General features: G+C 35.2%; 1 protein-coding gene across 3 annotated transcripts in view; it reads right to left on the bottom strand.

Moving 5' to 3' along the window:
* Positions 1-13,091, bottom strand: part of LOC141461890 (uncharacterized) — a 102,265-nt gene that overhangs the window by 60,848 nt on the left and 28,326 nt on the right. The window contains exons 1-2 of one of the 3 annotated variants that reach the window (XM_074143327.1): positions 4,552-4,754; positions 546-650 (exon numbers count right to left, since the gene is read on the bottom strand). The exons of the other annotated variants lie outside the window; for them this stretch is intronic. The gene's annotated coding sequence lies outside the window, so the exon portion shown is untranslated. Of the gene's footprint in view, positions 1-545; positions 651-4,551; positions 4,755-13,091 lie in introns of those variants that run through there. 3 annotated transcript variants of the gene reach the window in all.

The following is a 13,091-nucleotide window of genomic DNA, read 5'->3' as shown; positions in this document are numbered from 1 at the left end:
GTTTGGTCATATAGACAGAATGCCCTAGATAGGGAATCGCCGGATCTATTTAGGAAGCCAGGGGAAGGGTGGAGGCTATCCTTCGGAAAACTTGGAAATTGGTTGTGAGCGAGGGTCTACAGGCAGGAGAGGTGGACCTATGGGATGGAGGTCTGCAGGCTAGTTAGTCTAGGGTAGAGTGGAGAAAACTCTTAAGGTATCTGCACTGGCTAGACACTAGACCTACCCAATCTTAGCATGGGGCGGATCATTCGAAAGTGATAAAAAATAATGGCAGATGCAACATGGGCCCGTAATCAAAACAAGTCAAGTATTGTGTAATTTTATTAAGAAATGAATATAGTTTATTATTTTAAATCATTAAAATATTTAAAGGATTTTAAATCGTTCGTTTTGTAATCAAAACCAAAAAAACAGCACATAATTACAAAATTAAGTCAAAAAATATGCTAAGTAAAAGCGAATAAAACCAAACAAAGCGTAAAATTACAGTTACAAGGAAAAATATGATGAGGAAATAAGTAGTTAACTAGCACTATCCTTACCAAATTCCACCTCAAAACAGCAGGAAATCCGTGAAGATGACTTGATTAAAAAATTAACAGCACAATTAGTACGATACTCGACACTGCATGCATCAAAATTCTCAACTAAAATAACAAAAATGATTCAATAAAAATGATATTCATTTTTAAATTTATACACAAATAATAAAACAAATTTTGTATACCGGTAGCCTTAATTAAATGGAAAATTAAGAGTAAATCAAAACAATTAATAAATAAAGCCTCTATTCCAAAAGAAGTATATAAACATTGCAATAATATCTCTATTTATTTACTTGATAACTAAATAATTGAAATTATCTTGAATTTCAGTATCCAAGAGGTCTTTGCCCTGGAATAGGCCTGACTCCGAAATAAAAAGGTTATTTTTCTTATTATGTTAATTTTCAATTAAAAATAATAATAAAACTTATTGTCGTGAAATACCTAATGTAGAAATTTTTAAAAAAGATTCTCAAAAAGTCCTCAAATCCATTCAGTAAAGGTCAATTTACCCACTTCGGCAAATGGAACATTTCTGCAATAAGTATATATGCATATAATTCTAATTGCTTCATAGTACGGCCATTAAACGTTAATTGCTAACTTTAACAGCTTGTGCTTTAAGTTCTTAAATATGCACTGTTCCTACCATAAAACGTGCCGCGAAATTAGCAGTAGTACGCGCGCCAGTCCAAGTAAGGTTTTATAAAAATTCAGCTGACGCGAGTAACACCAGGTGACTTGATCGAACTAACGCCTTAAGTATAGGGCACAGAACTGTGTTTCCATTATTACAGTCTTCTATAAGTTTTTATTTTTACACATATATATTTTTTTAAGCGCGTGTCAACATCTAAGTTCATTGGCACCTAGAGCTTTATTCAGTGTACTGCCGGCCTTCGGACAGTGTTCTGTCGTCACACAAAACACTTTCCAACACAGTGAGCTGTAAGAGGTTCCAGCTAATTTATTTATTTTTTTATGATTTAAGTCGCGTCAACTTCTAAGGTTATTGGCGCCCGGAGCTTTTTCCAGTGCACTGCCGGCCTCCGGACAGGGTTCTCTCGTTACAGACAACACTGTCCATCACCAGACAGTGAGCTATAAGAAGCTCCTAGGAAGAGAAAATCTAAGGGTCAGCAGCTGGATTCGAACCCGGGACCCCCGTGTGGGAATCCAATACGCTAATCGCATAGCTAATCCCTTCCCTACCAGCTAATTATTTTAAATTTTGCAAATATATTTAAAACGAACCTAATTTAATTTAAAACACAAATAGCTAATAAAATATTATTATTTAAGGATGGATGAGCTTTGAATAAATAAGTGAATAAATTTAACTACATTATTTACATCAATACCCTTTCTGTTTACTATCCAGATAGTAAAACTCACATAATGAGTTTCAACAGTCGGGGTTGTTTAGGGAAACTCAATTCAACAAGAATATGATTTATGCCTAATTGAGTATGGTTATAATGTTTGAGTGTAACTTTAAATATTGACCACGAGATCGATATTACTGTTTCGACTTAGGATCGATTACAAGCAATATTACCGCACAGTAATGTGCCTGTCATGTCTTTAATTTTATTCGCTCTACATTCAAACACTGACACGTTCACCACTTAGTGCAATACTTACACTATTTGACTTTTGTTTTTATTAACATTTACATCATTATTGAACCATGTAAGTGGTATAGACCTGTCTTAAATTACTTGTTCACATTGTTGTGCTACATTCCAAGTAAATTCTGCCCGCCTAAAAGGCGCCACAATAGCCGAGTGGCTAGAAGCGAGGTCCGCAAAGCTGACTTGTGTTGTGAGGTACTGGGTTCGATTCCCGGTCTTTAGGCCTTGGATTTTATTTAATGGTTAATAAAAGGAATTCTACAGTAAAGTATGTTTGCTTGAGTCGCCTCCGTCCACTTCACCTAATTGGTAGTTGCCAATTAAGGATAGGCATTACTTTACTAACTTACTGCCCGCCACAGCAGCGTCAACATCAATTGAAATGTTTCAATTGTATACATATTTTTATTTCAAGATTTTTTTGCAATAATATTTTCCCGAAAACGAGCATAAAATTTTACTGGGGACCCTGCCAAAAATCTAAATTTTCTATAATAAAGTAATAGCCGATTAAAGGTAATGTGCTGGGGAAAATCTGCGAATGAAACTTAGAAATAGGGAGATTTGCATTTTTTCGGACAGCCAAGCTGCACTGAAGGCCCTCTCTTCCTTCAGAATTACCTCTTCCTTGGTCTGGGAATGTAAAAAGGCCCTAGATCAACTGGCTCGGCACAATAAAGTACGGCTGGAATGGGTGCCGGACCATGTGGGGATTAAGGGGAATGAAATAGCTGATCAGTTGGCCAGGAATGGAGCTAGTACTCCTTTCAGTGGCCCGGAACCAGTCCTGGGGATCACTACGGGTGCATTTCGTGAGGCTCTCAGAGATTGGATCTGGAGAGAACATGAAAAGTACTGGGTGATGGATGCTTCCTGGGATCAAACACAAGAGAGTTGTGCCCTTGGCTGTGCAAATAAAGAACCAAAGTGACTCTGATTACAGGCCTATTCACAGGGCACGGCAGGTTTAGAAAGCATAAGATAGGGCTTATTAGCTCGGAACCGTTGTGCAGATTGTGTCAGGAAGAGGTGGAACAGCCTCTCACCTGTTATTCGATTCCGTTGCAATCGAGAGACTGCGCTACGATATCTTTGGTACCTTGAGGCCAAAGGAGATTATAGCGCAGAAGGTACTGATAGGGAAAGCCCTCAACCTTCTTAGAAGGGGAGGTTTCATCTACTAGACTTTTAGGGAAGGCACAATAAGCCTCTTCTGGCTGCGGTGCCGTGGAGCATGGGTCCCGTCCCGCCTTTCAAAATCTAAACCTAAATATAAAAGGTTTAAACAGTCAAGTTAAAAAAAAAAATCGTTGAAACTATGTTTGGAACAATCACTAAAAATTGAAAATTCGTTAATGAATTTCGGCCAAAATTTTAGAAACAGAAGGTATATGTACATATCTTTGGTTTATTAAAATAAATAAATAATATATTGCAAAATAACTATTACAAGACCATTTTTGGACATTCAATACTTTAATCATTGATGAAAGGTGTAAGTTCAAGATATCCACGAAGTATCTATTAATATTAAATTAAATAGATTTCCTATCAGAAGATAATACACAGGATTCATTAATTTGTCAGTGGGCGAACGCTTGGGGATACAAGGTTTTCTTATAGGCTATTACCTCCAATGCTGTTACTGTATGAATTTTACATTATTCATACATCTATACTGGAATTCCTTACAGGAATTATTCATTATTTATCCAGGAATTACATTATTCATAGTGTATGAAACGCTGGATAGCATTAATTGCTATTCAGTAATACTACCATCATTTTTTCTTTTTAATTTCATCGATAATTCTTGTAACCTATTTCGATCTGGTGTATTTAACCAAAAAAATAAAAAATAATAGTATCTTTAGGAGACATTGGGTGGCTCTAATCATCTGCTGCGAGGTTCTTTTCATTCTATTTGTCTGTTTCCTTGAGGTTGGTTTCTTCTTGCCTCCATTAATTTTACTAATTAATTAGTAAATCGTCCTCTAAATAGAGTCATCGAAAGTAGATTACCAAAAAAACGTTGCCTTCAGAAATAATTACTTAGGATTTGTCCTGGTTTAAATCAATTAAAAAATAAAATTGCAAATATAATTTTAATAGTTCTTTGGAGCATAAGAACTTCAATAATAATGATCATAGCCAAACTAGTTAAACCAAATTAGAAATTTTATTGTAACTGATTGTAGAGACCAATTTCTACAGTAATTGAATTTTTAAAATTTGATCTGTTGTGAACACTCACATGACTTTTTCTTACTGCTGTACTCAAGTTTCAGACTCAATAATATTCTTCAAATTCGAAATATTGGGACCATATTAATTCTCACCAATATTATAGTTAGTAAAACAGTACTTACACTGATATATAGCCTTACAGACAAGCCAATTCCAACCATCACTAAGATTACTGGATAGCCTAGAAGCCATTTTCGAGAACGTAAGCATTTCATTGAATCAAGAGGTACTAGCGGTTCAAGAATTATCTTCAAACTTAATTTTAACGATACATTTAACCTCCCTTAAATAGTAGACAAAAGTAACCTTACAGAAAAATAATGCTTGTAAGAGGGAATCTACCCCCTCTCAAAAGTACCTTGATCGAATTTTTCGGTAAAATGTTTTGAATAAAAGTTGCTAGATTTATATGTTTGTCATCAGTGATAAAATTATAAGTTTAAATGAAATCGTAAGAGTTGTTTCACAGAAAATCTTGAAATACTACAAAATCTTAGCAGTAAATTGCGACTCTGGCCAGCCAATTTGCTTTGAATTTGGAAATTTATTTTCAAATTTAATTCTAATTACTATAATATAGCTAGCTATAAAGTTAATATGCATGACTCTTTAGTGAAATGGCTAACCACCACACTCTTTTAGAACAGTCTTTATTGGAGTTTTATTGAAACAATTTTCTTAGTGCTTAAATGGGTCTTCAAATCTAAAGGCAATAAAATTAAGCACTGAGTAGTAGAGGAGAAATAGAGGACTTATTTTACTGTTCAGCATCTTGTTCGACATTAAGTGACATAAGGACAAAGTTGTTTCAATGAAAGGATTACTAACCACTGACGAATTGTTAAAATAATGTGAATGGAGACTTTAAAAAAAAAAAAAAAAAAAAAACTAGGACACCTTAATCAAATATTGAATACAAGCTACTTAAGTTAGTTGAGTAAAAAAATGGATACAAATATTTTTTTATTAAGTTACGTTATGTTTGATTCCCATCACTTTAAATTTGATTTTGCTATTCAAAATATTATATAATCAAAACTCGCCTCTGTTGGTTTACGGCCAAGAGTTTATCTTTGTGTTATTTTCTAACATTTTATCCAAACTTTTATATTCCCTTTTCAGTTTTTAACTGTGGGTTAAGTTCAAATTTATTTTGTAAGTTAAATTTATACTAGTGTTCAATATTTTTTATTTTATAAGATGAAAAACAAAAACTTTTATTATCGTTATTATTACACAGATCTTTTTGGGAAAAATCCACAGATATAACCACACTCGTTTCATTCAAATTAAATATTTTGTAAAGTAAAGTAATTGCCTATTTTTTCAGGCGGGGCTTAACGTCCAACTACCAATTAGGAGTCATGGACGGAGGCGACTAGCAAACATACTTTAATGTAAATTTCTTTTATTAACCATTAAATAAAATCTGATGCCCTAAGACCGGGAATCGAACCCAGTACCACAGTACATATTTAGCTTTGCACGTCTCGCCTCTAACCACTCGGCTACCGTGGCGCCAAATAAAATCTTTTATGCAACGTACATTTCTTTTTTGTTTTTTCAGTATCGAATTATGTTACAAATACAGGCTAACAAGAATTCAATATGTTCAAAACTAAAATTATAACTTTGACGAGAGTCAAAATTTTTGGATGAGTTTAATTTTCTCCTAATATCTCAGTGTTTGTATTTTGAATGGAATATCTCTAACACTAAAAATCCCGTGCAGCTTAAATTTGGTATCCACTTTTGCGAACCAATGTTTCTTCAGTTTGTTAAAATTTTGGCCAAAATCCATCAACGAACTAGTACTTTTTTTTTTGTTTGTTCAAAAATGGTTCCTTTTTTTTCTACATTTTATTTGCAACAATTTTTTTGGGGGGGAGGTTGATTGAGAAAGTTAGCGTGGAGGAGAATGAGGTGGCCTACGCCCTGGCGAGGAAAGGCTCCAAAACCTCCTTTTAGGCCAACAATTTTTTGTTGTATATTAGGCGATGGTTATTTCTGTGTGTGGCTGAAGACGTAGGTCTGCAGCGGTACGCTATTAACCAGCGTTTTTGGTCTGAAACCGGCGAAGATCTATTTGGGCTATTACAACCGTAAAAGAACTGAAGCTTTCTTCTGTTTGAACAACCTAACCTAACAAAAAGATAAATTCTGTAAAGTGACACGTTTCTTGTCAGGAAAATTGAATACAAAATGTATGTATTGAATGTATTGTCGACACTCAGAGACCTAGAACGTGATGGTATTTGCAGATTATGTGGTGAGATGGAGATAACTCCACTACATCTATCTAACTGACTGCGATGCCATTGGAATAAACTAACAAATGCTGGAAAAGGGGTGTATCCTCTCAGAAACTATCTTAGATCATGGGGTTTCTTCGATATTTGGGACTAGAAGGAGTGCTGCAGGGAGTTATCTGGTCACCAGGGAGGTGGGGCCTCAATAGATTTTGATGGACATTGATAACAAAAATTATTTTTAGGAGTTTTGAGCTTGTTCGGCAACTGTACAAGTTAAAAGTAGGGATAATTTAGGACTCTGATTCAATCTGCCAACCAGTGAACCATTGTAGAAGCACGTAACGGAGCATCATCTGAATTTATACGATCTAACATCTCCACATAGTTTTAAGAAGATTGGTAATTTGGGTAATGCAATAATCGCAGTAACAATAAGTCGTATGATAGTGCACATTAGATAACATTTTTGGTGTGTTGGAGACAGGTGGGGAGACAGTTTGCTGGAGCGATAAATACTGAGATTTACAGCCGGAGGACTGTGTGGCTAGGTGCTCGACTAGGGTACGCCACTGACCGGGCACATCTTCATGTGTTATGTTCATAAAGGTGAGTGGATAGCGTAAACTTATTGATCCGCAGACTGACGCACCTACCTGTCGTATTCTTTCTATTAATCTGATGGCATGTGGCTGAGCATTCACGCAAGTAGCAGGCGACTTGTGTATGACTAACCTCATCACATCACATTCATCGCAAAAAAAAACAACAAAAATACTGGAAATCTTTGAACCTATGACTATTTTAATTGATAAATTCTTTATTAAAATTGTATGTATACTGAAAGGTGTTTAGTTATGCCTAAAAAAAGCAAGTTGGCGTGTGGCTGCCATAGATCATACTTGCAAATTAATATGTACCGGTTATATATCGTAACCTACAACAAGCACCCCGTACAATAAATTACTTTCATAATATATGTTTGAGTAGATTTATTATATTTTTTTCTCAAACCGGGAACATTTCGAGAGTTTGTTCAAAATAGAAGGCAATGCCTTTTAGGCTATTTGTGTATAACTAAAAAGGCTAAAAGCTTACAATGTATGAATTGTTTTTCTGTTTATTAAATAAACTATTATTATTATTACTTTTATTATTCTTATTATTATTATTTTTTTTTGGGCGCATCAATATCTAAGGTTATTGGCGCCCGGAGCTTTTTTCAGTGCACTGCCGGCCTCCGGACAGTGTTCTCTCGTTACAGACAACACTGTCCATCACCGGACATTGAGCTGTAAGAAGCTCCTAGGAAGAGAAAATCTAAGGGTCAGCAGCTGGATTCGAACCCGGGACCTCCGCGTGGGAGTCCTGTACGCTAACCGCATAGCTAATCCCTTCCCTTACTTTTATTATTATTATTACATTTATTATTATTATTATTATTATTATTATCTCTGTGGATGGGGGCTTAGAAAACATCTACAGTAAACTCTGCTTGACGTAAGAGGCGACTAAAAGAATACCCCTGAGGTACACTGTCCGTGGTTCTCAGAGTTATCCTCTATCCACTTTCCCTTTCCTAAGCTTCCATCTTTCTTTCTGCATGGACGGATCATTAGGCAACGGCTTAGAAATTGTTAACGGATGATAAATATTGGAACATGGAATTTACAAGGATTTGGGACTAAGGTACACCTGGTGCTGCCAAGAGCTAGTGCGGATGTAGTACGGATCTACTATATCCTTATCACTGAGACAAACAAACAAGGATGCAGATAAGAATTTTTAGGCAATTATGGCCATTTATGGGGCAAAGTTGAGAAGCAAAAGCGGAATTATTACTACTATTATTATTATTATTATTAAGTGACAAGCCAGTTCAATAGACAGTAATGGCAGATTAGAGAGTAGGTTACCATTGCTCTCGCTCAGAAGTGCCCTAGTTTTTTTTTGAGATAATCCTAAAAGATGGAAACTCTACTCTGTAAAGCGATACTTCCACTAATCGGAAAAACTAATTGTAGCATCATTTGTTGGCAAATGAGCAAATATGTACTCTCAGTGATTAAAAAAATTAATGAAAGTTTTTTGATTAACGGTGAATACACAAACAATCCAACAGTTGTAATCTTTAATTAACCGACGGCCCCTCATCTCAATGAAACCTCATTGCTTTAGATTTGTAGAGGGCGCTAACAATGATGCCGTCTAGCCCCCCAGAGGAATCCGTGAATAGGGACTAAGGCACATCGATAGTTAACGGCTATCGATGTTGACCACCTTCCTTTTTGCGGCGCACAGGAGATAACCAGGGGGAGTTTTTAGATTGTGCTCTGGTCGCGGCAACAAAGAGGCTCCTGTTTTTGTATTCATAATTCTTTTATGTTGTCAAAAATTGTCAAATGTTATTTTAGTGTTCGCACTTAGTTCAGTTACTTCTGGCATCTAGCTTTTTATTTTATACGTTATTTTATACTATAAAAACCTAGTAGAATAAATATTTTGTATTTTTCAATGTGTGTTTGTTACCCAGTTACCACACAATGTCTCAACAGATTCATCTATACATCTACTCTCAATACGTCAAACTATTACTTAATTTCGTAAATGAAAGAGGGGCTAGCTAGACTGCAATGAATTAACTGCAGTTCTTCCGAAATAAAGCACAGTATATCTCCTTGGCCATCCATCGTGGTTCATACGAAATGAACAAATCCAAAGGGAGCTTGGAAGTACACACAATATAACAATTTATGGGCAGAACAACATACATATTTCTAGTGAACCAAACGAACTACAAATAATGGACAACAAACACTACCGGGACTCGGAGAGAAAACTGACCGACAATGGCTAAAATCTAAACTAGCGTAGAACCTACTTTGATAACTAAACAAATAGCCTGTGATAATTTCAAATGTACACGTTGTTTGTATTCTATTGTAGTTTGTAACGCAGAAACAAACGGCCTTAATTTTACAGTTTAGTTTGCTGAACTAAAAGGCTTTTGTCTTTGATTCAGCCAATGTATCTCATTCTTCTGACTACAGGTTATTCATTATTGAGATTATCACTTCAATGGGCGAAGATGTAACTGGTAGGCTAAAAATATATTCTGTAACTGATAATTTATCAAATTTTGCTCACATTATTTGCCATTTTCATATTTTTATCAAATAGCCGGGATAAAAGTGATAAACTGGCCGAGATGCTGGGAATTTTTAAAACGGGACAGTCCCGGTCAAAAAAGAAGGTTGTACACCTAGCCATGGGTATTTTATAATATTAAAATTTGCTTTAATTGCACAATGGACTGTAAAAGATTCCCTTACGAATCGAATTGTAACTGGCCAGCGGAATAGAAGATATGCTGTTTATTAGTGGTTATGTTGATATTTGAGTCGTCATATAATTTAATTAAAATAGTGGGAAACTAAATTTCAGAATATTCGTAATGATTTAAAGCCACGATTTAAAATATTTATTGAAATGCCAATCTATTATGATGTTATAGTAATTTGTATCAAGTGCATTCTATTTGCCTTGTCTATTATCTTGATCAGGGGTCCCCAAACTACGGCCCGCGGGCCACATGCGGCCCCCTGAGGACATTTATCCGGCCTCCGCCGTACTTCCGGAAGGGGCATATCATTCACTAGGTGGTAAGTGAGAGGAGCATTGTATGTGGCGGTACCGCAAAGCGCTGCGTCGCCAATGTACAGTACTACTTCCGATGACGCGGGCACCGAAAAATAACAGCAGAAGTAGTAAGAAAGGCAAAGCACTAAAACTAAACCGGACATTGACCATCTCATTAGTCAAAAGCAGGTCCATAATTCCCACAGAAATACTGGGCAGTTTGGTGATTTAAATTTACTTGTTCTTTATTTGAAATATTCTATTTGTTCCCGTTTTGTTTTTTTATTACTTTAAAATAGTTTCTTTTATAGTCCGGCCCTCCAACGGTCTGAGGGACAGTGAACTGGTGGCCCCCTGTGTAAAAAGTTTAGGGACCCCTGATCTAGATGGCATCCACAATTCAAGTGGTCAGTCTTATTTGTTAATTTTATTTCACTAGTGGATTTTTATTATTATTTAATTTGTCGGTAGATACATTTTTTAAGTTAGATACTTCGATTTGTCTATTCCTGTAACGGTTGAATAAACAAGAGAATTTGCCTTTATGCACTTCTTGTTTCGTTTAATATTATAAGTTCTATAAGTTTTGTGAATATGTAAATTAGGACTATTATTATTATTTATTAAAAGAAAAATAAATTACTGTAAATAGTTATTAAAATCATTTGCTGTGTTAAAGCATAGAGATGAGAACTCTATTTATAACCTAATGTATATAAGTTCGTTTGGGCCAGGGAAGTGTATATAACTTCAAACTGCTCATTTAATAAGCTGAGAATATTTAGGCAGCTCCTTTTAGCTAATAAGTCTTGTGGTTTAATTCATGGCGGCGAAACGAGATTGACAGTGAGCGTGGTCGCTCTCAGCCACTAGCTTGTTTGTTACGTTAAAGATTCATTATTGCATTTCACCTTTTGACTTCTACTTAGAAAAAAATGGCATTTACCGGCTATATGCTATCAGTTGAATATATGTAACTCGTTAGACAAACTTGTCGAGACATTAAAAGTGACATCAAATCAACTTAACAGAATTTATTATTTTATACTAAAAATAAGAGCAATAAGATTTTAATATTAAGGATTGTTAATATAAAAGATTGTTTTTTTTTTTAACTTGTTAAAAGTAGAGTAGTGGCGAGGGGGGCACCTTTGAACAGTTTTAATTTCTCGCCAAATATTTAAAACATTTATGATTGGTAATTTTCTCCATATGTTGTGGTAGACCTGTTGTGTAATTGACAGAGTTTCCCGTCGTTTTCATTGTTTGGTAAAGTCCAGAGTTGAGGAATGTTATATTTTGTAAGGTGGAAGTAAAATTTTTGGTGCAGCTTTGGATGTGTATTGTGAAGATTGTATTGGACAAGGTGTAGGTATTGTTAGTCTATATTAACGTTTGGAATTCTTATTTTTAAACCTAGTACTTACAAAAATGTACTTGCTTGCAAATAGTGTTGGATATTATATTTTCTCTTATAGTAGGAGAGGGGACACATTTCAACATCACCGTTAAAATATGCCTACCGACTTGCAAGTTTGTGACTTTTTATTGTTTAATCGCAGAGAACCGAAAAGTGGTCCGAACCTACATTAAGAAGCGCAACAAACCGAATATTTTGTTCAAACTTTCTAAACCCATCTCTTGGGGTACAACATCCCGAACTGAGTCATTCTTGGTTTTTTGAACTAGATTTCAGTGGTTTAAAAGAGAAAGTAATGTAGTAGTGAGAGAAATAACTGATAGAAGGTAGATTCAGAGTAATGTAATATCATTTCTTTCTATTTTATATTGTGTTCAAAGGTACCCCACCAGTGGGGCAGATATTAAACACTTGACACAAAAATTTTAAATTGAAAAAATATAGATATGTATGCAAAGTACCAACTGTTTATTGATATAGATTTGTTAAGAAGACTTGAAAGTTGTAGAAAACAAAATAAAAAGGTTCAATAATACGATTCTGGTGCACTCTGCAACAGAAAATATAAATTCTGTTCAAATGTGCCCCCTCTCCGCTACTTTGCGTTTGGAAAATGAAAGTTAAAATACAAAGAGAGAAACACCGAATACGCTTCCAGGTCGATTAAGCCCCGCATGTCAGATTATCGAGCCCACCGAAGGTACTTGAATTTGTTTGATAAAACGTATGGAACACATATTTTAATTTAAATATGTTTAGAATACAAGGAGATCTTCACACATGCGTAGACCTTTGCATGCCACTCACCCATTAACATGAAATGCTCAACATGGTTTTTTCGCCTTTTTCTCGGGAGTTTTTTTCCTGGATTACAAGTATTGTACTTAATGATTATGCGGCTAGCGTTCGTCATTTTGTTAGTTATCCGGCCCACTGTGCAACAAAATTTGGTGAAAATTGATCTAGATTTTTTTACTTTTTCTGTCTTTGTCACCTACTTTTATGGCCAGGGCTAAAATAAACATAAAGAGTTGCCTTGGTTTGTAAAGTAAAATACAGGAGAAAACTCCGAATTGGCTTACCGTTCGTCTAGGTTTCTACAATTTCTGTCTTTGTCACCCACCTTTGTAGCCAGGGCTAAAATAAACATAATGGTTAGCTTTCATTTGGAAAATGGATGGTAAAATACAAGGGAAAATCACCGAATTAGTTATCAGTTTGTCTAGATTTCTACTTTTTCTGTCTTTGTCATTTACTTTTATGGCCAGGACTAAAATAAACATAAAGGGTAGCCTTTATTTGGAAGATAAAAATTAAAATACAAGGGAAAATAGCCGAATTGACATCCAGTTCG

Source organism: Rhodnius prolixus, unplaced genomic scaffold (genome assembly GCF_049639745.1).
Source record: "Rhodnius prolixus isolate KJV_2025 unplaced genomic scaffold, Rpr scaffold_12, whole genome shotgun sequence".
NCBI classification, from domain to species: Eukaryota; Metazoa; Arthropoda; class Insecta; order Hemiptera; family Reduviidae; genus Rhodnius; species Rhodnius prolixus.
This window is presented reverse-complemented; position numbering and strand designations above follow the sequence as displayed.